The sequence below is a fragment of the Aethalodelphis obliquidens genome, unplaced genomic scaffold, assembly GCF_003676395.1.
Source record: "Aethalodelphis obliquidens isolate GAN/ISIS:26980383/991018 unplaced genomic scaffold, ASM367639v1 scaffold18, whole genome shotgun sequence".
NCBI classification, from domain to species: Eukaryota; Metazoa; Chordata; class Mammalia; order Artiodactyla; family Delphinidae; genus Aethalodelphis; species Aethalodelphis obliquidens.
The window spans coordinates 8,079,512-8,105,325 of NW_020837962.1; the positions used below are offsets into that span (position 1 = coordinate 8,079,512).

General features: G+C 42.1%; 1 protein-coding gene and 1 long non-coding RNA gene across 12 annotated transcripts in view; one reads left to right on the forward strand and one right to left on the reverse strand.

Annotated features, from left to right (window-relative positions):
- Positions 1-25,814, reverse strand: part of RBFOX1 (RNA binding fox-1 homolog 1) — a 2,175,109-nt gene that overhangs the window by 956,199 nt on the left and 1,193,096 nt on the right. The gene's annotated exons all lie outside the window — the stretch shown is intronic.
- On the forward strand, positions 717-2,780 carry LOC113626221 (uncharacterized). The gene is made up of 2 exons (XR_003435094.1): positions 717-938; positions 1,489-2,780. It is a non-coding gene; the product is annotated as an uncharacterized LOC113626221 (long non-coding RNA).

Sequence of the window (25,814 nt, forward strand, 5' to 3'; positions counted from 1 at the left end):
GTTCTGAGAAGTGGAGAAACAGAGCTTCCTAACAGCATCCAAGGTCTAGGCACAGCCAAAAGCCGGTCCCACCCTGAAACTCTTTGGTTGCAAGTGCATGAATAAATCCTTCCTATCTCCCATGCTTGAGCTGAGTTTACTTAGAATTCAGTCTGTTGCAACCTACAGAGTTCTAAGGAAGCAGAAAGCCATACATTTAATGAGAAAAGAGGTAATTGGGGAACTGACTGAACAGTGATTGTTGTAGTTTCACAAATTGGTCTGCAGGAAGAGGATACATCACCACGCTCTCCCCGCTTTTATGTGAAGCTTGGCATGGACAGCTTTTTAAAGAGTCAAACTGGACTGGACGTTTTCCCTTGTATCAAGATATGCCAGCCTGAGTGATGGGGCTGCCAACTCATTATCACGGAACCTGGAATTTAAATTAGAGTTGTGTTGCAACAACAGTGTCAGACAGGCTGCCTCTCTGCTTAGGGGGAGACATCAGAAGTTGTTTTTCCTTCCCGGACAGAACATGTCCTTGATCGCGTGCTAAGTGCCGTGCGTGTTAAGTGTCTGGAAGTCGCTGTAATTGGTATGCAGCCCTGACCCTTTGGGGGCTCTTTATTGCCACTGTCCACTGTCCTCCCAGATTCCCTGGGAAATGATTCGGCTCCTCGCCTGCCTTCTTTTCAGCCTGGGATTCTGGACTATAAATAACCCTCTTGCGTTCTCTGTGTTGTGTTCTCACCCTATAACTCTGCTTTTGTGGACGGCTGTGCTCCTTCCTCATCTACTGGGAGGACAACAGCAGAAGTAAACACAGGGTTCCAGGTGGTGAATTATTCATCAAGAGAAGCAGGACGCAGCCTCACCTGGCACACACAGCAGCTCCAAGCACACGGCGTCGGTGGATTCTGCCGAATGTTTACCTTGAGCAGCCAGCTTTATAACAAGTGGGTACTGTTTTTTCCCCCCTTTTCTGGTGCTAACACATCACGTTCAAGTGTTGGGGTGAAGATGAGGATTCTGGAACCAAGTACAGATGAATCTGAACCCCCGCTCTGCCATGCATTAGCCATATGCGTTCTTGGGCAAGTTATTTAAGCTTTCTGCATTCTCATGCCTTCCTCTGTAAAATGAGTATCTTAACAGTACTTTCTCCAAAGCGTTGTGTGAAGATTCAAGAAAACAATCCACATTAAATGCTTAGTGGTAACATAATAAACACTAGTTATTACACTTGTGTATGATGGTCATTATAAATGTGGGACTCTAACCTTCCTGTGTTTCGGTGTCTTCTTCCATAAATAATAATAGTCTCTATCTCATGCGGTTATTGTGCACGTTGAATGAGCGTGCACATGTTAAGTATTTGGAACAGTGTTCTAAGTAAATGTTCAGTAAGTGGTATCAATTATAATCAATGGTTTTGTTGCTCTCATTTTATTTTTCTAAGGGATACGCATAATCGCATTCAGTAATCATTAAGCATCACCATGGCAGGTCACGATGCAGGATGCCTGGAGATAAGACGGACAGCCAGACCCAAACTACCCCTCTTCTTATGTCCATGGAAACACATAAATATAACTGGGAACACAAACATTCAAGATACAGTGAAGAAAAGGAGTGAGTGGAAATTCTGCCTAGGGCAGTAAAAAGCATACAAAAGTTGCTGCATTTGAGCCGAGTCTTGCATGACAATGAGGAAGTGTTTTCCAGGTGGATAGGAAAAACAGGGCAAGCAAGCCTTCCAGATGCTCATATGAGACACTGACGTGCACGAAAGCACGGAATGGGGCACAAACAGTAAACGGTTCTGGAAGGGCAAGTTTGCATGGAAGGATGCTTCAAAGGCCACCTTAATGTTTGAAAAGCTTCATTTTTGCCCTTACAGCTGCCCTGACACCCTCCAGGTCTCCATGCGACTTTCTATCCTTATCCAAATCCAGGTCACCTCCTCAGGAGACACTCCCTGACCTTCCTAAATAAAAGGACTCCATCACTCACTCTCCACGGCTGTGGCTTATCTCCTCCAGCTGAGATTATATAACATTTCCGTGCTGTGTCTATTTATGTATTGACTGCCTTCCCTCCATCAGACTGTAGGCTCCCTGAGAGTCAAACCTCATTTGTGATGTGCACTCACCCTCAGCACCTGGAACACACGTGGGGCACTGAACAAATGTTTCTGAATGAATGAGTGCAAGAATGTTGTGACTCCTAGCTGGAGGTTCAGGCCTTCAGACCGGTCTACACCATCCAGGTAAAGGTGACTCTTTGAGGCTTTCCAGACCTCCAAGGGAGGAAGATCAGGACCTACTTCCTTCACATTCTGGACATTAATGGTTTCATATAATCAATTCCAAACTTGACATTTCTTAATGGAACTTTACACAGAACCCCATAGAGAGATGAGGTCAAGATGTCGATTCTAGGCTGAAGTTACCAAATGTGATCTCCATGCTTTCATAATCCCCTCCCACCTGCTGGATGCAGATGCTGCTACTGCTGACGATGATGATGAACACGATGGTGATGATGCTGCTGACAAAGAGACCCAGGGCAAGGCTGATCCACACGATGGGCAGAACCTGGGCCCCTGAATCACTGCAGGGAAGGAAGCCAACTCCCGGATCCAGCATGCCCAACTTGGACTATGAGATAACTGAAAAAAACACTTCCATTGCCTTTGAGTCATCAGCATTTGTGGGGAGGGGGCTCTACAGATTATCGCATATGGTTAACCAATAAACTAGTTAAAAATAAACTAATAAACTTTTAATTTTTATTTATTTATTTATTCGTTCATGCATTCATTCTTGGCTGCATTGGGTCTTCGTTGCTGCATGTGGGCTTTCTCTAGTTGCAGCAAAAAGGGGCTACTCTTCATTGCGGTGCATGGGCTTCTCACTGTGGTGGCTTTTCTTGTTGCAGAGCAGGGCCTCTAGATGCATGGGCTTCAGTAGTTGTGGCACACGGGCTCAGCAGTTGTGGCTCGTGGGCTCTAGAGCGCAGGCTCAGTAGTTGTGGTGCACGGGCTTGGTTGATCCGCAGAATGTGGGATCTTCCCAGACCAGGGCTCGAACCCGTGTCCCCTGCATTGGTGGGTGGATTCTTAACCACTGCGCCACCAGGGAAGTCCCTAAATTTTTTAAAAGAATGTGAAATATGGGCACAGATATGCTTTAATTATTGACTAAGCCGGTGCCCAAAGAGGAAAAAAAGAAAAAGTGAGTACAGTTAAAATGATGCAAACTTTGCTTCTGCAAAAAAGCCTGACAAAAAAAGAAAAAAAAAAAAAAAAAAAGCCTGACAATTCCCACAAAAGAGTTTCTGCTTTGGGAACGGGGCTCTGCCCCGACCTGCTGTGTAGCCTTCCATATCAACAGCAGCCCCCTGACATTCTTCACGGTGAAACTGGGCAGTGTCCTTGTCTCTGTATAGGAGTTCAAAATCAGGACTCAGCAAGTAAAGCTCTCATGTCAGGGGGCTGGTACAACTGGCTCACAAAGAGTTCCTGGAACTAAGGGAGGTTATGGGGGCCATGGTGGGTGGGGGAGAGACTCGCGTCTCTGAGGATTAGCGAGCAAGGGAATGCAATTCCACATGCCAAGCAGACCGTGCCTGTGAGAAGGGAAATATGGCTGAGCCTGATCCATCTGCTGTGAATGGCAGTGCCGACTCCTCACGTGCGTGCCAACAGACAAAAGCTATAAATAGAGACCTTCCAAGAAGGGGGAAATGGGCATTTGCATTGATCTCCTCCTGGATCTAGAAAGTGTGATGGAAAGCACATAGTCATTTCATGGAAAAGGAGTTCTTTATTTTGAGGGAATGATGGCCTGTCCCGTGGCCAGGCCTACTGGGAAGGAGGACCTCAACTAAGCAGGTTTCTGAATTATTAGCATGGGTGACTGAAATTCTAGTTTAAACCCACTGGGGAACCCTCTGAATAAAAAAATTTCGTAACCTTTAACGGAGTAGAAAAATGCTTTTTGTAGAAGGAAAAATAGTCACTAACGAAATATCTGTGTTGTCAATGTAAACTGCATTTCATATAATGAGCTTGCATTAAGCAAAGGAACAACTGTCTTCAGGATACCATCTGAATGGTCCTTAGTCTGCAGCAGGGGACTAGCAGACCTTGTAATTCATCACATGTTATTTCTTGGAATGCTTGTGTCTGGGTCCCAACTGCAAATAACTGGATTGAGCAGCTGGGATCCAGACATCTATATCTTTTTTTTTTTTTTTAAGTATAGTTGATTTACAATGTTTCAGATGTACGGCAAAGTGATTCAGTTATATGTATACATTTTTTTTAGATTATTTTTATTACAAGATATTGAATATAGTTCCCTGTGCTACACAGTAGATCCTTGCTGTTTATCTATTTTATATATAGTAGTGTGCACCTGCTAATCCCAAGCTCCTAATTTATCCTTCCCCCATTTTCCCCTTTGGTAACCATAAGTTTGTCTCCTATGTCTGTGAGTCTATTTCTGTTTTGTAAATAAGTTCATTTGTATCATTTTTTAGATTCCACAAATAAGTGATATCCTGATATTTGCCTTTCTCTGTCGACTGACTTCACTTAGTATGAGAATCTCTAGGTCCATCCATGTTGCTGCAAATGGCATTATTTCATTTTTTTATTGCTGAGTAATATTCCATTATATATATATTTATCCATTCATCTGTTGATGGACACTTAGTTTGTTTCCATGTCTTGGCTATAGTAAATAGTGCTGCTACAAACATTGGGGTGCATGTATCTTTTTGAATTAGAGTTTTCATCTTTTCCAGATATATGCCCAGGAGTTGGATTGCTGGATCATATGGTAACTCTATTTTTACTTTTTTAAGGAACCTCCATACTGTTCTCCATAGTGGCTGTACCAATTTACATTCCCACCAACAGTGTAGGGTTCCCTTTTCTCCATACCCTCTCCAGCATTTATTACTTGCAGACTTTTTTGATTATGGCCATTCTGACCGGTATGAGGTAATACCTCATTGTAGTTTTGATTTGCATTTCTCTAATAATTTGTGATGTTGAGCATCTTTTCATGTGCCCTTTGGCCATCTGCATGCCTTCTTTGGAGAAATGTCTATTTAGGTCTTCTGCCCGTTTTTCAATTGGGTGGTTTGCTTTTCATATTGAGCTGTATAAGCTGTTTGTATATTTTAGAAATTAATCCCTTGTTGGTTGCACCATTTGCAAATCTTTTCTCCCATTCCATAAGTTGTCTTTTCATTTTGCTTATGGTTTCCTTTGCTGTGCAAAAGCTTTTAAGTTTAATTAGGTCCCATTTGTTTATTTTTGCTCTTGTTTCCAGCTGGGATCCAGGCATCTATATCTTTTAAGTGTCTGTTAACAGCAAAAAGATTTGTTGAAGTCCTAACCCCCAGGACCTCAGAATGTGAACTTATTTGAAATAGGGTCATTGCTGATGTAATCAGTTAAGAAGAGGTCATACTAGAGTAGGGTGGGTCCTTAATCCAATATGACTGTGTCCTTATACGATAATGACCATGTGAAGACAGGGACATGAGGAGAATGCTACATGAAGACAGAGGCCGAGATTGAAAGGATGCTTCTATAAGCCAAGGAACTTCAAGGGCTGGAGGGAAACCACTGGAAGCTAAGAGAGAAGGCAGATTCTTCAAAGCCTCCAAAAGGAACCAAAACTGCCAACACCTTGATTTTGGACTTCTGGTCTCTACAGCTGTGAGGGAACAAATTTCTATTGTTCATCAGCCCTAGGACGCTAATTATAGTGTCCCACAAGTAACTGCTCTATCCCATCCTGGTTAAAACCGACCAGATCCAAACAATCAGATCTGTTTTTATTCTCTAAAATAACCATCTACTTCCTGGATAGATGCCCACATTCATCATGAAAAATCCCCAGTGATGTTCATTCTTGACACTCAGAATGATATTTAAAGATGGTTGGCAGGCAGGAAGTACACCCAACAGAGTACTTAGAGAGAAGATATTCTTCATATCTTCAGTCTATTATTATTATCCATGCAAAATATCCTTACATGTAGCAGGTGATTTGAAAGGCATCAGACATGATAATTATTTCACTATTTAGAAGGAACATTTTCTGAATGATACTGTCTATAAAAATATTATGTTACATCGAGCATTCAATACTTTCGGTGATTCCCCAAAATATTACACGTTCGTCATAAAATCCTCAAAAAATAAAGACATTTACAGGGCAGAAGGTGAAAGTTATTTCTAAACCTACTTCTCAAAGGAAAACTCTGGTTAGTAATTGATGTATATTCTTCCATATATTTGGATTATCTGTACCTACCTATCTTCACATGGTGGAATTAGATTTCTACCTCACCATGTTTAAAAGTAATCTCGTATTCCACAGTATTACATAAACATGTCATATTCTATCTAGCAACCACTAGGATTGTGTTACATAGTTCCCACTGTACAATCAATTGTCCTTCCATGGAAATGATGTCATCATTTACATGTTTTGGGGTGGTTTAACCTACTAACCACCCCACTTCATATAGAAGCTACTCTGCTCTTTTGTGCCAAGTACTATTCGATGGACTTTTTTGGGTGTGTTATGAACTGGCCCCCACCGTGGGCATTCCCACAAAACTGCTCCCCATCTTTCCCAAGTTCATCCTTGAAGCAAATTATTTTTCAAACTGAAAATCCTTTAGCAAAGATGACAAATAAACATATGACACAGAGGAGAAACACTCAGCAGAGGAGTTTCGGGAAAGCTGATGCTGACGGATGCCTCACGGGGGACCGAGGAAGCAAGTGTAACGCCTAGAGGTTAAGGCACACGCAGCGTGAGAGTGGAGTATTAATCAGGCCTGACAGCTCCTGTATCAGGGTATTTATCCCGTGAATTCCAAAACACACACAGATGCTGAGATCAGCACCCGCCTCCAATCTCTTTGCTCATGAACCACATGGGGGCTTGGTTTGTCAAATTGAGTTTGGTAGTTTGGACGTTTGGTTTTAAGGAAACACTCCTCTGGAACAAACATCCAGGAAATTAACTGCGCTAGCCCCACGGAAATTCCAGCGGTCTTGTAAAAATGGTTTCTGCTGTGTGACAATGCACTGCTGAAGCTTACTGAAGCCAATACATTTCATTAGAGATGAACACATGCATATACAGCACACACACACATACAAATATATATATATAATATATATATATATGTGTGTGCGTATGTATTTATTTAATGTTTTTGAAAGCAGAGGCAGTATTTGTTCTATTCAAAAACGTAACTGGAGGAGTCCGCTATCTGGCATACAATTGTTACTCAATACATACTTCTTGAGTGAACAAATGCGTTATTTCATCTTTTGGTAAATGTGATAAAGGCACAAAAGGAGGGGGAAATGTCACTTGAAAATTTGGGCCTATCCTAGGAGAAACAGCTGATTTCTAGGGACAGGAGAAACAAAATGTGCATGAACCATATTTTAGTGCAGAAAATAAGGAAATTCTCACAACACAAAGGGATGGCGGAAGGTCAAAGGGACACAGGAGCCAACACGAAAGGGCTCCCCTTGGCCAAAGCTGGACCATCTGAACAACAAATACTTTGAGATTACAGCCCAAAGTATAAAACAACTAGATACAACTAGATATGAGTCCACACTTATATATATAAATAATTGAATTTAAAAATGAAAGAAAAGAGACAAATATTCTTTTTTTTTGCGGTACGCAGGCCTCTCACTGCTGTGGCCCCTCCCGTTGCGGAGCACAGGCTCCGGACGCGCAGGCTCAGCGGCCATGGCTCACGGCACAGCCGCTCCGTGGCATGTGGGACCTTCCCAGACCGGGGCACGAACCCGTGTCCCCTGCATTGGCAGGTGGACTCTCAACCACTGCACCACCAGGGAAGCCCGAGACAAATATTCTTTATTAAAATTTCCAAATAATACAGAGATCTAGATAAAACCCCTTCCACTTACTTCCCCTCACCCTGAGCGTGGGCTGGACTTGGTTACCTGCATTCAAAACATCACGTATGGAAAGGAGGGAAATGGTACCCACGCAGGGGAGAAACCTGGCAGATGCGATTCCAGGTGATTTCTAACATGAAGTACTGGGAAGGGCACCTCAGCTCTGTGGTCTTCTCCCCCCAAAACTATAACTCACATCTAATCATGAGAGGAACATCGCGCAAACCCAAATTCAGGGACGTTTTGTATAATACCTGACCATTACTACTTAAAACTGTCAATGTCATGAAAAACAAGGGAAGACTGAGAATCTGTCGTGGCCAAGAGTAAGTTAAGGAGATGTGGTGATCATGCAATGGGGTGCCCTGGACTGGCTCCTAGAACACAGAAAAGGAGAGTAGTGGAAAATCTGGTGAAATCTGAATCCAGTCCGGAGTTCAGTTAGTATGGTAGCAAAGTTGCTTTCTTAGTTTTGATAAATAAACTGTGATGATGGAAAATGTCTATATTAGGGGAAAATTGGGGAGGGGTATATAAATCTAAACTTACGGTAAGCCTGAAATTATTCCAAAATAAAAGTTTATTAAATTTTTTAAAATGAGTATATTCTTACCAGTGATAATACCTAGATCTGTAAGCTTTTGTATAAGAGGGAGTGCTTTTTCAGAGGTAGGTATCAAGGTAATGCAAGAAACAGAAACAATTCTAGGCTTTTTAAACTAAAGGAATTTAACCCAGGGAACTGGGAAGAGTCAAAGAGGGGATGGTGAGAGAACACAGAAACTGGAGTCTTCAAAAGCGGCCACAATCCTTGAAACTGAAAGTCAATGGGAACCGGGGGTGTCTTCAGAGCTCAGGAGCCAGGGCCACCTGCCATGGTAGACACTGCCCAGGGGAGCTGGAACTATGGAGGAGGATGCTGAGGGAGCATCTGGAGACACTCCAAGAAGCAGAGAGAGGGAAAAATAAGCCCGGGCTTCTCCCGAGCTCAAGTTTTCCACCTATACCTCCCATTGTCTAAATGCACCCAAAAGCCATAGGCAAGGTACCCCAAGAAGCATCCTTCTCTGAGATAGGAACAAGAGCAGAGGAAGAGAGAGGACAGCTCTGAGTGTCCTCTGGCAGTTTTCTGGAACAGTGGGACATGACTATGAAAAACCATGCTCGTTGTGGAGTCTAATGTCATGAAAAAGGATGTTGATGTATGAGTACCAGAGTCAAGAGTGGGCAAGGAGCTTTGACACACACCTCTAAGAGGTCAAAGATCGGCATCATATTCAGGTAGATGAAAACTAACAAAGCCCCTTATAACCTCCTCCCCACTTTTTTTTGCTTCTGAGGAATTAACAGTAAAATCTTATTCTGTAATAACATATATTTTGTTACAATTTGGCATTAAGTATGTCTGTGCTCCGGCTAAGGAGAAAGTAGCTCTTGTTCAAATGAAGAGGGAGGGAGGGAGGGAGGGAGGAAGGGAGGGAGGGGAAGAGAGAGAATGGTTCCTAAGTGCTTACAATGACTGGGAAATGTTTATCTGATGACAGTAACATATTAAATGAATTATTATATAATAATGCTTAATTTTCAAGGATCTGGATATCAAAGCTAAGACTTCCATTCCACTGTAACTGTAATAAACACAACTGTTTACTAATTGTTGTAGCAATTAAACAGAATTGTTTCTGAAAGATTCAAAGTCTATTCCAACATCTTTCCGATAGTTACCCGATGCTTAGTCAGATGGGCGCTGGACAGGCCACCTACAGATTCTCTGGGGAGCCTGCTAAAAATCCAGAATCCTGAGTTCCCCTCTTAGGGATTAGGATTCAGTAGGTCTTGAATGCAGTGACCTGAGATAGACTTAAAAATGTACCAGTGTAGCAATGTGGTACCCTAGAGTCGTCAAGGTAACCATTTGCCTAGATGTGTGAATTCTGGGAAGAGAGGGCTTTCTGATGCAATGGTATGCAAGGAGAATAAGAAGCAATACTTTACATAATCCCCACCTCAGGTTCTGTTTACCTCTTTAAGTCTCTGCCTTTCTTTCTCCCCAACACTTGTATTCCTGAGTTACTAGAAATACACTTAGCATTATAAGGTGCACAAGCAAGAGCAAGAGATTGACTCCAACGACAAATCCACTGGATGACTGCATTTGGGCAAAATGCTGTCACTTCTGGTTTCCCTCTTCAGGGCTTATTGATGATTGTAAATTCAAAGCAGCTAGAAAGCTGATATGGCCACAATGCAAGACCCAGTCCACAGTCTGTGCTTGATAATATCATCAGTAAATATAGCAGAAACCCAAACTGTATGTAAAACAATGGAAACAACGCCAGAGGGCTAACTGTAAGAGCTAATATTAGTCGTGTTATGAAGATGAAATTGTGGATTTTTATTTTCCTAATTGGACTGGTTAACTGTATTATGAAATGACTCATGCATTTTTAAAAGATGATCCACTCATTTCTTTGGCAGTGACATCATTCTTAAGCAGATTAAATGACAAGAAAGAAAGAATCATAAACTCTTGGAATCACATAGACCTTAGAATTTTGTGTGTGTGTGTGTGTATAATAAAATATTGAAGATGCTTGAAGCAACTCCAGAGTTCATATCATTTCACTTCTACTTCCTAATTAGTTTGTACCACTAAAAATTAAGGATACTTTCTTATATGACCAAAATGCTATCATCACAAGTGACAAAATCAATGACAAGATTCATAGAGTTTTGGGAAATAAAAGCTACTTTAAAGATCATCTTGTCCTTTGGTAGTTTCCTGTCCATACCAATTTTTTTTTTTTTCCTGTAAGGCTTGCTGGGGTTATCTCAGTGACTCCAAAAAGCTGGCATGGAAAGGCGAGGGGAGTGTTTGTACAAACAGCAAGGAGTCAAGGCAGAAACAGATGGGTGCAGAACAGGAGCGTTCAAGGGCTCGCAAGAACCAACAGGGGCTCCCGGTGTTTCAAGGGCAAGGCTGCAAATTCACAAGACCAAAGGCAGCTGGGCAAAGCATCCTCTCTGGCTGGAGAAACCCCAAGGCTAAGAGATGAAAAGGAGATCAAAGTTAAGAAGCTACAAACAAACTTCACTGAATAGCCCACTTGCTCCAGAGATGGGATAAATCACAAAGTTGGGTATTGAAACTTTCCAGAAGGGTCATGTGGCAAATGAAGCGAAAGGGACATCTGTCTGTGCCTATAAAATGCCCCCCCAAAAGGACAAGAAACAAGAAATGCAGCCAATTACCCAGATGTGAACCCTAAAATTAGGGCCATCCTGATGTCCAGCAATCACAGTCCAGATGTCCTGATGGATGGGAAAGAGGCGGGAAGCAGAGGATCCTGTCTGCCGACACTGCCTTGAGCCCGGCGGTCCTTAACCCTGTTGTACTTTACAATCACCTGGGGAGCTGTAACCAGTCCTAATGCCCAGAACCCACCCCAAGAGACTCTGATGCATTAGTCTGGAGTCGGGCTGACTGAAACACTGGCAATGTTTTAAAAAGCTCTCCAGATGATTCCAATGTGTGTGAATGTTGAGAAACACAGGTCTAGCTGTGAGAGCAAGGATCTCAAATCAACGGTCCATATTCATTGCACAGATCTTTTTGCTTTCTTACAGGCTTTCAGACTAGAGCTTTTAAATTGATTCCTTTAAAAATTTAAATTAAAAAATTGAGATGTTTCGTACAAGAATCTAATTTCTGTGTTCTCTTGAAAAAAATCAGAAGCTCTGGTAATTTGGGGCCGCGTTCCCAGGCAGCCACTTGACCCTTTAAACCGCTGTGTTCTGCTCCAAGCTTAGCCCTGGGACATTGGAGTTCATGAGGCTTATGCCCTAAGGGATGCTGTGATTCAGACCTTCCCGTGCCCACTCTTTAGATAATCGCATATTGAAACAATAATTCAACTCAGACCACAGTGGCAAGGATTATTTTCCACTTGCAACTCTTTTTATTTTTTTGCCACTAGGATGGAGACTAGAGTATGAGGCTAAGCAAACACTTAACGAAATTCACGAAAAGGTGAGGCTCCTTGAAGAGCACTGTCTTGAGTCAGGATTTCTAGTATCCAGCTCTGGTTTTATTGCACTTCAAGTTACAGGAATTTGGGCAGGAGTCTTAACCACTCCAGGCTTCAGTGATTTTTAGTTGCATATTATGGGGGTGGGCTTCAGTTGTCTTTTTGTTCTAAGATTCGACAATTTTCTAAGTGCTGAATGATGGCGACAGAAACCCACAGACGGGAGAAAACAGCGAGTGGAATCAGGAGAAATGCATTTCCAGCTCCTCTTAAGAGCGGATGTGGTTCACAGATGAACATATGAGCTGTCCATGCATCAGTGAGTCCCTGACCACCTTGGAGAGAAGCCAGTGGAACTGGATGAGAGAAGCTTCTCCCAGGAGTCCCAGCCTGGCCTCCCAGCATCATGTACATTCCCCCTGCCGGTGGCCTTCTTGCAAGAACATCATGGCATCTCGGGGGTCAGCAGTTGGGTTTCAGCACACACTGATCATCTCCCCTGCCAGCTGGAGGTCTAACCACTGAATCATGAGGTTTAGCTGAACTTCCCTTCCTGTTCTGGAGAGAGCACCCTGGATTCAGGCAAATAACAGTTTGCTGCTGTTTTTCTAAACAGCTTAGGACCAAAAACACAGGCAAGAAAAAGAAAACAAACAAAAAGAAACAGACACGCTGGACTTTATCAAAATTTACAACTTTTGTGCATCAAAGGACACTAAGGACAGAGTGAAAAGGCAACCATAGGATGGGAGAAAATATCTGTAAGTCATATATCTGATATGGAACTGAGGTGCAGAATATATAAAGAACTCCTAAAACTCAACAACCACCACCAAACCCAATTTAAAAATGGGCAAAGCATTTGAATAGGTATTTCTCCCAAGAAAATATACAAATGTCCAACAAAGAGCTTAAGAAATAAACAATGAAGGGAAATGGAATCCATTCCTCTCCCCCTGTCAAGCCCTGCTTGTTTTCACTTTACTTCTTGGTCCCCTGTCCCTCGCCTTAGGAGAGAATAGCTGTTTATCTGAAGAGTCTAAGTTAATGATGTGACCAGCTGGCAAGGTCACTGTGCTTTTTTTTTTTTTTAACTTTTTATTTTATATTGGAGTATAGTTGGCTAACAATGTTGTGTTAGTTTCAGGTGTACAGCAAAGTGATTCAGTTATACATAGAGATGTATCTATTCTTTTTCAAGTTCTTTTCCCGTTTAGGTTGTTACAGAATATCGAGCAGCATTCCCTGTGCTATACCGTAGGACCTTGTTGGTTATGCATTTTAAATACGGATAGCAAGGTCACTGTGCTTTAAAAGGCATGATCCCTGGCCTCTCTAACATGCGCTGTTTGGGTAAAACCCAACCACATCTTTTCTACTTTCTCTCTCTTGTCCTCAACAAATACATCTGGGAGGGCAAGTTAAGATGGAGCCACGTCTACAGACCTGATCTCATCTCTCTGTGTACATACCTGTGCCTGTGCCTGTGCCTGTGTGACCTGGTCCAAAGGCTCAGGTTGGGGACAGGAGGAAGACTAAAAAAATCTCTCAAAGCTTTGTACCAAAGCTGACTTCGGGGATGGAGAGCTCACAAAGCTACTACGGAGTGTTCCTGAGATTTCTATCCTAGTGTTGCTCCCTGCATCTGGAATTCCCTTAGGGTCCCTACAGCAGGGAAGGGGAGTGCCAAAGACTGATTCATGACCCTCTCAGCGTTGACCGTGCTACCAACAAAAGCCCCAAGACTCTCACCTTAATCTCCAGTAAATAATAAGCAACGGAACAAGAAACTCTCATGAAAGCCCATCAGAGAAGCCCCCAAAGCAGCTTAAATGCCAAAGCTGTATCTTCCAAATGATAACCCAAGTTGGAATCATATCCTTGCTCAATTAGTCAGTCAAAATGACTCCTCCATTTCATAATCCAAAAAAAAAGTCCTAAATTGAATCTCTAATTCCTTTCTTCTCTTCAGTTTAAAGCACAAAGCCTTCAGAATTGGGCTAAAGGGGTTATTTAAATCCCTAAGCTGTTGCTACTCTATAATTTCTGGTCTGACACAAAAGTTTTCAACCATTTTTTTTCCTTTCATTCCTCTACTTTCAACGCCCTTTCTCGGGGAGTAACTACAGCTCTGACTATAATCACATTTAAGAAGCTGTATTTTCACACATTTTTCTGATCCAGAGTATTACCTGAGGAACTTTGTTTAGTCGTATTAGAGGCTTTTTCACAAATCTAATTCCCCAGTTAATAGCCCCAGGTATAATTCACATGAGCAACATTTAAGTTCCCCTGAAGGGATTTTTTTTTCTTTTCTTTCTCACACTGCCTGTGTCCTTGATCCACATAAAGGGATATAATCTTGCTTGTTACTTATATTGTCTGTCTGCGAGGATGAATGTTTCATAACGGGGCTGTTTCTTAAACGGTAAATCTATAAACTTGTAATTCTATCAGACCGAAACATTTAGGTGGATTCAGATTTGTCCTATTCCTTTTTTTGGCTCTGATTTCCCCAGAACTGATGACAGGTTTGTAAGTAATATTAACTGTCTTTTGTAGTAAATTACATCTTGTAATCACCGCAGTGTTCGTCTCTGGCCAGAGCAGTTATCAGCTGAAGCAAATAGAGGGTTTGGAGACTCTGCTATCTGTTTCCTTTCAGAATGCCTGAAGTCCTCTATAAACACGAATGTGCAGAACGAGAGGTCATCTTTTGAAAGCTATAATAAAACATGATTGTTAAAAGATGATTGTAACAGAACATGTGACAGGCTGCTTAGCAGAGCGGCCTCCTGACAGGGGTGTGGGGAGGAAGGAGAACAAAAGCTCCAGGAATTCTGTCTGTTGGATGTCCTGTCCATCAGCACCATCATTCATTTCAAGGAAAATCTGTCTTGGAGAGGAACTGAAAAGTAACCAGAGTCTGTGTCCCACCAACTTGGGTCATGGATCCTATGAGGGAGATGAGACCAGAGAGCCAAGGAAAGGACCCCCAAACTCCTTTCCTGATTGTACCAACACCTCAGCAATGACAGCCAGGTGTTGGACTTTTGGGGGGAAGATGATGATATAATAACATTTTGCATACAGTACTACGTGCTTGGGTCGTGTTCAACACTGTGCTTGCATTCTCTTAGTCAATGTCATTGACTGACACTTAGTGACACTAATTGAACACCTACTATATGCTAGGTATCAATCTAGTTGCTTTACGAGTGGTAACGCGTTGAATATTCGCAGCTCCATAGGCTAAGAGTTCTTGTTACCTGCATATGAAAAATGCAGGTGTGAGAGCTGTGTTAAAGTACCTGCTCAAGATGACCTAGCTAGGAGGTAAGCAGCTGGGATTTGCCCCTGTACAGACCTGCTCTTAACCACTCTACCATACTGACACTGAGTAGTATTAGTGACACCTGTTAGGGGTGTTTTGGACTGAATGTTTGTGTCCCCTGACCAAATTGATATGCTGAAATCCTAAGAGCCAATGTGATGGTATCAGGAGGTGGGGTCTTTGGGAGATGATTAGGTCATGAGGGTGGAACCCTCATAATTGGGATTAGTGCCCTTATAAAAGAGACCCCAGAGAGCTCCCTCTGTCATCTGAGGACACAGTAAGAAGACAGCTCTATGAACAAGAAATGGGGCCCCCCAGGCACCAAATCTGCCTGTGCCTTGATCTTGGACTTCCAGCCTCCAGAACTGTGAGAAAGGAATTGCTGTTCATAAGCCACTTACTCTACAGTATTTTTGAGCAGTCTGAGTGGACTAAGATAAAAGGATATTATGATTAGCACCATTTATGTAGGAAAAAGATGAGTCTCTGCAGGTAATAAGTGGTAGGAGGCCCCCTGCTGGCTGGAGAATGGAAGTACCTAACCATTAGGCTCTCCTGCTGCCTCATTAGTATCTGAGCCTCTTAGGTGTGTTGTTTAGTAGTTTTGTGTTTGTGTGTAAAGGTTCCTTGTTATTCTGAGGTAAGCAGGGGATTCTGAGATGGATGGTGCATATCCCCAGAGGACTTTAACTCACAAGCAAGGAAAAGTCTGGGACTGGGAAATATTTGGGGAAGATCTTGATTAGCTTGAGGTCACTGAAACTCAAATTCTGTTTCTAAACGAAGATGCTACTTCTATGTCCGGAGTCACAATTGCACAAATACATATAACCACTAGAGGACCTCTGGCCAATTGCAAATTTAAAATGCATTCAACAAATGCAGATTTGCCTTATTTAAACTTCTGTAGGGCAGCAAGAACAGTGCAGTCATCAGTACTCAGGTTCTGTACAATGATTTGAAACATGCTTTGATGTGAACACTGGGTTGGAAGAGTAAAATTATTCACTACAAGGCCATGGAGAATGCCAAACATTCATGTCAGATTATTTGGGACATACAGACTGGTATAAAGGAAAACATTTATAAGTATTCATCATCTCCCAGAGAGAACCACCATTAACATTTTTGAAACCCAGCAGGACCCTGTGGGGGCCTCCGAAGCACAAAAGCCTTTCCGTGTCCCCCATTTCTTATCTGTGGGAAAAAAGGTTTCAGTCTCCTAGACCTTCCCTGGGTTGCAAAGGGCAGAGTCAGCTACTAATTAGAGGAGTGAGGGAATGCAGAAACAAAGGAAAGGCATCAAGAAACAACAGTGCAGCATGGGGTGGGTCCCGGTCCTCCTGGGGCATGTGCATAACAATCTGACACAGATCTCTGAGTTCTTCTCCAGGAAGGAAGGGCCCCACCCAGGTGGAGGATGGTGACTTCAGGCTGAGCACAAGCACTTGATCCCAGACTGGTTGGAACCAGAAGACTGATAATTGAGATTCCTGGGTCACCAACCTGTTACCTCCCCACCAACCAATGAGAGGAAGGTCACACACCCTGCAGCCCTCCCCGCAAGTTTTGCCTATAAAGACCTTTCCCTGAAAACTATTGGGAAGTTTGGGTCTTTTGAGCATGAGCCACCCATTCTCCTTGCTTGGTCCTGCAATAAATCTTTCTTAGCTCCAAACTCTGACATTTTGGTTTTTTGGCTTCCCTGTGCATCAGGCACAAGGACTTGGGTTTGACAACATTTTTAGATAGGTCTTCAGGTTTTCACCCTATGCTGTAAATATAATAAATACGATAATACCTCATGGTTTTGATATATGGCTTTCTTTCTTTTATTGTGAAATTTTCTTTTGACACTAAAAATATCCTTAAAAACCATCATTCTGAATGGCCACATACTGTTTGATCATATGTATATATCATAATTTATTTAATAAGTCCTATTATATTGACATTTAAGGTGTTTCTAATTTTTCGCCATTATGCTAAATCCTGGGATAATCATCTTTGTATAGACCCGTCTCATCTTCTCTGTTTATTCTCTAAAGATTAATTGCTGGGAGATGGCAAGAATATTGGTCGTATGATGTTGATTGCATCATTACTTGTAATGGCCAATAAAGTCAACCGAAATGTTTATTAGTAGGAGAATGGTTGGATAAACCACATCCATACTTAATGTGCGGTCATTCAAAATAGTAAGTTAAAATTTTATCTCCAGACAAGAGAAGATGTCTTAGCATACACGGGAATTTAAAAGCAAGTTAGAAACTATGTGCAATCCAGCCACATTCAAAAACCCTCCATATCTGTGGACATATGTACTGCATAAAGAAAATGTATGAGCATGTAAATATGTATGTGTTTGGATGTGTGCAGACACATCTGTAAAGATGCCTTTAGCTACACGTTGCAGAAAGCCAAACCTGACCAACAGTGACCATACCTGTCAGGATATTAATTATGTCTTCAACAAAAAATCCAGAGAATTGACAGTCCCGGGCTTTCTCAGCAACTCTCAGAGGCTCTCAAGGACCCAAGCTCTTCCCACCTTTCTGTTCCACCACCTTTAGTCCAACAGGCTTAACATCCTAAGGATTCACCTCCTGGTACCAAGGTGACCATGGTGGCTCCAGTCATCAACACAATATCCAAAGGCAAGAAGCAGGCAATAGCACAGCAAAAGATGAGCTTCTTATGTGATTTCTCCTATTAAACTGGAAGAAAATCTGCCCATACTTTCTATGGACTTCTTGACACCTTATCAGCCAGAACTGATAGGGGACAGGGTCTCTAGTTGTAAGGGAGGCTGCAATACTGAGGATCTGGCTTTTCTAGGTGGGTATGGGAGGTAGAGAAAGAAAGGGAGAGGACAGGATGGCTTTGGGGTATACAACTGACAAACCTTACTAGGGAGATGCAAGAGGGAGGGGATATGGGGATATATGTATGCATATAGCTGACTCACTTTGTTATACAGCAGAAACTAACACAACATTGTAAAGCAATTATACTCCAATAAAGATGTTAAAAAAAAAACGTACTACAAAATAACAAATAAACAAAAAGCCTGGATGAATATGCACCAACCTACTTCTCTGGCTACACTTGAATGCTAGAGTCTATACGAAGATTAAAGAATTTTCCTTAATAATTGATAAAATTGACTGGGTGACATTTTATACAATGGATGTAAACTTTTGCAATTTCTCCAGAGAAAGGAAAGAAAAGAACATGGTATTCCTAGTTGCAGTTATGATGACAAACGGCCACTGTAGGGGGCAAAAAAATCAGATTTTCATCAAGTTGAAAAAAGGCTGTGCAGTTAAGTTTCCCTCTTGAAAGCCCATTCATTAAGAAAACTACACCGGTGTCAGAAAGCAGTAGCTGCCCATGCTGAATTTAAAGCTGTGTGTATGTGTGTGTGTATGAACATATTATAAGTACATACCTTTACATCTATATCTATCTATTTATCTCTATAAAACCATATTTATATCAGCAGTTCTCAACTGGAGATGATTTTGCACACCAGGGGACACTGTGTGTGTGTGTGTGTGTGTGTGTGTGTGTGTTTTATATGTGGGTCTATACATACATATCCAAGAAGGGAGAATGCCTTTTCTCAGAGCCCAGCTCAGATGCGCAACGCAACAGACTCTCTTAGAATCAGTTCTATTTAAGTTATGATTATCCAAGTCACTTATATACAACGTATGAGAAAGTCTATTAAAAGCAACTTACTGTATTAAAGAGTAAGTTGTTTTTACAGCTTAGCCTTGTATTCTGCAGTTCCATCCTCTTTAAGAGTTACCTGTCCCTTGTCACAGAGTTAAGGTCAATGCAGAGAGTGAAAAAGGCAGACACAAGAGTAGGACTTCTTTGGTAGAACCTTATTTTTTGCTAGATGAGAGAATTAATACACCCTGACATAATGAAAGTTTCCAAGCAGACCATCACAAAGAGGCACCGGAGTGTCAAAATCACTATGAAGTACCTAGACGATTCAATGAGGAGTGAACAGTGTTTTCAACAAATGGTGTTGGGACAACGGGATAGCCACATGCAAAAGTATAAAGGTGAACCCTTATCTTGCACCACACACAAAAATTAACTCAAAATGTGTCACAGACTTAAATATTTGAGCCAACAATATATGACTCTTAAAAGAAAACACAGAAGCAAATCTTTGAGACTTTGAGTGTAGGCAATGTATTCTTAGATATGACAACAAAAGAACAAGCAATAAAAGAAAAAAATAAATTGGACCAAATTAAAAAACAACAACAAAAACTTTTGTGCTACAAACAATTCCATCTAAAATGTAAAAAGGCTACCCACAGAACTGGAGAAAGTATTTTCAAATCATATATGGGATAAGGAAACTCCTACCCAGAATACATAAAGAACCCTTATAATTCAATAATCAAACCCAATAACAAAAAAGACAAATAGCCCAGTTTAAAAATGGATAATAGGAAGATTTCACCTTAAAAACGTAGATATTGGGCTTTTCTTGGAAAATCAGAAGATCTGGTCATGGGTCCTTCATCCTTACATGTCCACAGTCTACTAGAGCCAGCAGCCTCTTCACCTGGAGTATTTACTGTCTGGTAAGCCACAGAGGGCACCACTGCCTTTTATACCCTAACCCGAAATTAACAGCCAGATGCCATTTACAATCACATGTGCACTCTGCTTTTTCTCATGACATTGCTATGAACAAATGAAATCTCTGGTCAGCCTGCTTTCCTGGAGCACCGGGCGTGGCTGTGTAGATTGTTCTTGTGAATCCTGAAGGCCACGTTTCCTCCTTCATTTACCAGAACCGAAAATTGTTTTTATTTGCTGACTGCACCTTCCTGGGCACTTTATCCTCTCACTAGACTAAGGATTTGCCTCTATCTGTTCTTGATAAGGTCCTGTCATTCCTTATGAATTACTTCTCCACTTCAATACGATGAGGACTCCTTCCGTGGATACAGATCAACTCAAGTGCCCTCAAACAGTCTTATGTTCCCTGGGTAGTTAATAAATATTCAATCCAAGCTGTAACATTGGAGGAGGGAGGCCACAGTCTTCCAATGTGCAAGACTGATCGCAAATGCCAAATTAAACAAAAGCAGTGGGGTAGCGTGGTGTCTGCGATCCCAGTAAAAAGCTAGGCAGTAGGAGACAAACACCCTAAAAATGTTCCCGAAATCTCCCTCCTTCATGGACCGCCTTTCCAGTGTTGCCATGTCTGTGGTCCTCATCTAAAATCTGACGTATGTTCACACCACCTGCCTTTTTGTTTACTAATCAATTACTCTTACGACATGTTCCAGTGCTATTGAACGGCACGCCTTTGTCAAATAAAGAAAAATAAAATCAAACCTTACTTCTGCTAAACAATTCAATTTTTCATTCAAATGAATTTTTTTTTAATTAAAAGGGAACTTTTGTAATACTACCATAAATTAAGAACCAGGAATGCGATCATAAAGAGAAGGTAACTATAAAAATAAAAGCAACCCCAACAAAATAATGTGAGTCATCTCGCTAGATCCTCCCACCAGCCTGAGGCCCAACTCTCCATTTATTACAAGGGAGACTGGAAAATTTCATTAAAGGTAAACTCTTGCCAAAATGAAAATTCCCCTTAAGGTAATCAGGAGGCTCATAAGAAAAATGAAAGCCTGATCATTTCCCTGCTCTGTGATTCTAGATTATTTTAATCCTTTCGTTAAAACCTAAACTCATTGCAATGACCCCTGATGAACTCACGCTGAATACCGAGCAACTTATGCCGGAGAACACGTAAGGATGCAGTGGAGCCAGAAGGACACATGAGAAGGGCCGGTCCCTGTTTTCCATCCACAATCCCACGCTCGCTAAACCCGGGAGGAGTAAAGCAAGCCAGCGACTTGCCTTGGTGATTGAGAGAATTGGAATCTCAACATTAACTGCCAGGGTAAATCTGCCTGGGGAGGTCTCTGTGTGTGTGTGCTTGCACGTGTGTGTGTGTGCATGCGTGTACACACACACACACACACAGAGTCTTAGAGGACTCTGGGCTTCAGGGTCAGACAGGCATGCAGATTCCATCACTTAGGAGCTAAGCCTCAGTTGCCCCATATGCAAGGTGAGAATAAAATTACTCGTCATGGAAGATGATCATAAATAATACGTATGCAGCCTGCTGTCAATCACCCCATTGGAGCCTAGTAAATAGTAGCCATTATTCTTTCATTTTTCCTATATTGATATATTGCAAAGCAAAGCTAAACAAAGAACAGCAAAAAAGGAAGACAGAGAGATGCACTTGAAATACAGACTTAGTGACTCTTCCCGCCCTGTGATCTGTGGCTAAACTCCCTGAATCTGCGATTTCATGTATATGGAACAGTACAAAAATGTCCAGCTTCATAATTAACAACCATATGATTAGATAGTAGGATGGTTAGGAAATCACCCAGGACACTGAGAATGTGAGTTGATTCTCTATCTGTAGTTGAACCAGTTACAAATACAAAAACCCAGTTTCACAAAGCCCGTGTATTTTCTGATCTAAGGGTACGAATTCCTTCAAAAAGATTTTTGTGTATACACAATGATCTGCTAATCTGACTTGACATAGTGTCTTTTGTTAGTCCATTTAAACTACATCTCTTTCTGTATTTAGAACTATAGACCCTGCCTTCTGGGCAATTTTCCAGTTCAACATAACACAAATTGAGGATAGAAACTGAGCCGTAGAGAGAGCAGACATTACCAGAAAGATGTAGATAAGGACTTCAGCATCCACTGTGTGTGTTGCAGCAACTGAGACTAAGCCTGAAAGATCTGGTGTAGTTTCTAGAAGCCCCAACTCATGAGAGGTCTACCCTCCTTGCCTCACCACCAGAGGCTCAGGCAGGGAGAGCCCCCACTGTTTGTTATAGAGGGGGCTCTGCTCAATATATTGAACATACAGTTCCTTCAATTATTATGTATTTATTATATACTATGTAGTGTACCCACTCTTAGGGAAAGAAACCCAAGTATAATCATGGTACTTACTACTTCACATTCATTTTCATCCAAACATCCATGTAGGACTCCAGTGTTGGCTATATGTGCGACTGTTATCGTTCTGCACCTGCATAGTTCACGTAGATGGTGCAATGCATATGCATGTGTATCAGTTACTGACACAGAGAAAAAAATGGGGAGCCCATTGCTTCCTGTATTAGCGGCCAAGGGCAACCTTTCAGCCTTGCATCTCACCTGTTGTGGTAGGCAAAGTGGTCCCCTAATATCTGGGACCTGTGAATATGTTGTGTAACATGGCAAAGGGGACTCAGATATAAATAAGTCTCCAGAACTTAAAACACGGAGATGACAGAGGATTATGTCTGATCTCATCACACAAAACCTTAAACAAAAGGAACAATCCCTGGCAGTAGGTAAGAGGGATGAGGCAGAGGGGGAGAGCAGAGCAGGAGAAGGACTTGACCCATCACTGCTGGCACTGAAGATGGAGGGAGCCCCAAGCCAAGGGATGTGGGTGACCCCCAGCAGCTGAGCACCATCCCTGGCTGATGGCTGGTAAGGAATCAGGGACCTCAGTCCCACAATCAAATGGAACTGAGTCTGGCCAATAACCTGAATGAATCTGGAAGCAGATTCCCCCTCAGAACCTCCTGGTAAGTTCCCAGACCATCTGATACCTCGATTCCAGTCTTGTGAGACCCAGAGCAGTGAATCCATCCAAACCGTTGTCCCAGATTTCTGACCTACAGAACTGTGATATAATACAGTTGTCTTGCTTTAAGCCACCAAACTGGTGGTGTTTACTATGACAATAATTGCAATCAAATACAACTGTGTTCCCAACACTGGCCCATGGACTACAAAGGGTTTGCAAGCAAGTTGTACCAACCCTCTGTAAAATTAAGGAATAGCTAAAAAATAAATTGATTGACATCTTTCACGTCTAGAGAACAATTTGGTATAAGGGAGTCAACTGTCCTTTCAGGAAGAAGGAGTATGGTTTACTCTGAGGTGACGGTCTTTCTAATTCCGTGACCTTAAACTGTCCTCATCTGTTTTATGAAATTATGATGCAGGAGTGGACTGCCTTTATTGGGAAAGACAGCACGATGGTAGTTCTATTCTGCCTTTTGGTTCCCTCCCACGTTTTTATTTTTCAGATCTGTCCATAAATTTTCTTAAAAATAAAAATGTGGGGCTTCCCTGGTGGCGCAGTGGTTGAGAGTCCGCCTGCCGATGCGGGGGACGCAGGTTCATGCCCCGGTCCGGGAGGATCCCACGTGCCGCGGAGCGGCTGGGCCCGTGAGCCATGGCCACTGACCCTGCGTGTCCGGAGCCCGTGCTCCGCAACGGGAGAGGCCACAACAGTGAGAGGCCCGTGTACCGCAAAAAAAATAATTAATTAATTAATTAATTAATTAATTGAAACGTGGGAGAGAACCAAAAGGCAGCCTAGATTGTTACTAGACTTACCCTGGTGAACATTTCATAATGTAAGCAAATGTTGAATCATTATGTAGCACAACTGGAACTAACATAATATTGTACATCAACTATATTTCAATTTAAAAAGAAATGTTATGGATCTGTGAATTCCCAGTCTGAGAACCACTGTCATACATCACACACTTTCTTCTTCGAAGCCAGGAGTTGCAGAAGTGGTACCCAAAGGGACACAAGAAATAGCAAGGGATCATTTGGGGTATCTGGATATTGAATTTGCCCATATCCTTCTGTTTAGGAAGATGGGTATATCTAATTCTACCATGTACATATATTCTCAAAACCATGGCTCTAAAGTGTTTTGGACTTTGAGAGCACGTGGGTTTGTGTGTGTGGGTTTGCGTGTATTTGTGTGTAGGTGTAAATCCATCTATGCCTCAAAGAAGGAGATAAAATTGTGCTGCCAACAAAATGCTATCTATCTCTTCACTCACTCATCCATTCATTCAACAGATATTTATTGAGTACCTTCTAGGTGCCAGGAACTATACTACTTCTGGGAATTAATGGTGAACCAAAATTAAGTCATTTCAAGGAAGCTAAAAAATCTCATGAGGAAGATGGAAATCAATGAATTAATCTCACAAATAGACGACAAGCTGAAACTGCCATTCATGCTAGAAAAAGAGGCACATGCGGTCCTGAAACATCTCAAAGTGGGGTTTCATTTGGTCTGGCTGGGGTGTCAGAGATGACAGCCCAGAGAAAATGATGTCTTAGCCAAAATCCAAAGGATGGGGGAGCCGGCTAGGCAAAAGCAGAGAAGACCAAGTGTTACAGGCAAATCAATAATATATAATCCTTATGGAAATAGAGACATATTCTGAAGATGAGAGACGGTCATCCATTTTTAATTGTTTTACTGGCGCTACCCCTGCCAAAGGAGGCAAAAGGAAAGAAGCCCTGAACTATGAGGCTGGAAATCTGGGTTCTATTCTAGGTGTATTAGTATAATTGTGACTCAATCTCTGGCCACTGTTTCCTCATTTCTGAAATGTTGGAGTGGGGCTCTAGGAATTCTAAACACTCTTTATCGTCCTCAAAAGCCCCATGCTTCTACATCATCATTGTCAGGAAGAGATAGGATGAACGGATACAGATGATGATACCTATAGCAACAACTAACATTTTATTGTGCACTTACTCTGTGACCAGACACTAAGCTAAACGTTTTCCATCGATTATCTCATTTAAGCCTCATAACAAGCCATGAGATAGGTTTGTGTGGCAGTGATGGACCAACGGATCTGGCTCACTGATCACTGTTACTGTGAGTTGCCCGTCTCTGGTCATGTGCGAGGATGGCAATTCCTGACCCTCTGAGGTCTGGCAGTACTCAATGACCCGTGTTGGCCAATGAGTTTTGAGCAGAACTGATGGGACCACTTCTTCGCTGAGCATTAATTTTGGCACTGTACCCTCTGGAAGACTCTTTCCTCTGCTGAGGTGACCAATGATCATTTAAACGGTGGCTTCTCCGTAAGTCTGGGTCCAAGACATGGGGCACAGCCCGTGGAGTTGATGAAAAATACACCGTCGTTATTTGAAGCTAATGAACTATGGGGCTGATTGTAACTACAACACATCCTGGGTCACCCTGACTAGCACACAATTACACTCATCCACTTCTTACAAATGCCAAAACCAAGTTCAGAGCGGTTGTGCAACTACTCAAGGTCAAGAAAATGCTGACGTGGGAGAGCCAGCATTTGGACTCATGCAGTCTGACGCCAGGTTCTTTCATCTTAATCATTATACGGAGCTAAATGTGTGAATGCATGTCCCACTAGGCCACCAGTCAATTCTTAAGAGTTACGTGATTCTTGCCATAAAAATGCACCCACTAGTATGACATTCACTTTTCTGCAACATGAAACAAATGCTCTCACTGATTCTAATCTAACCATCCCAAGACCCTTTGGAGGAAGGGGAAGTTGAGGAAATGTACACCTGCAGATGGTCCCCCTTC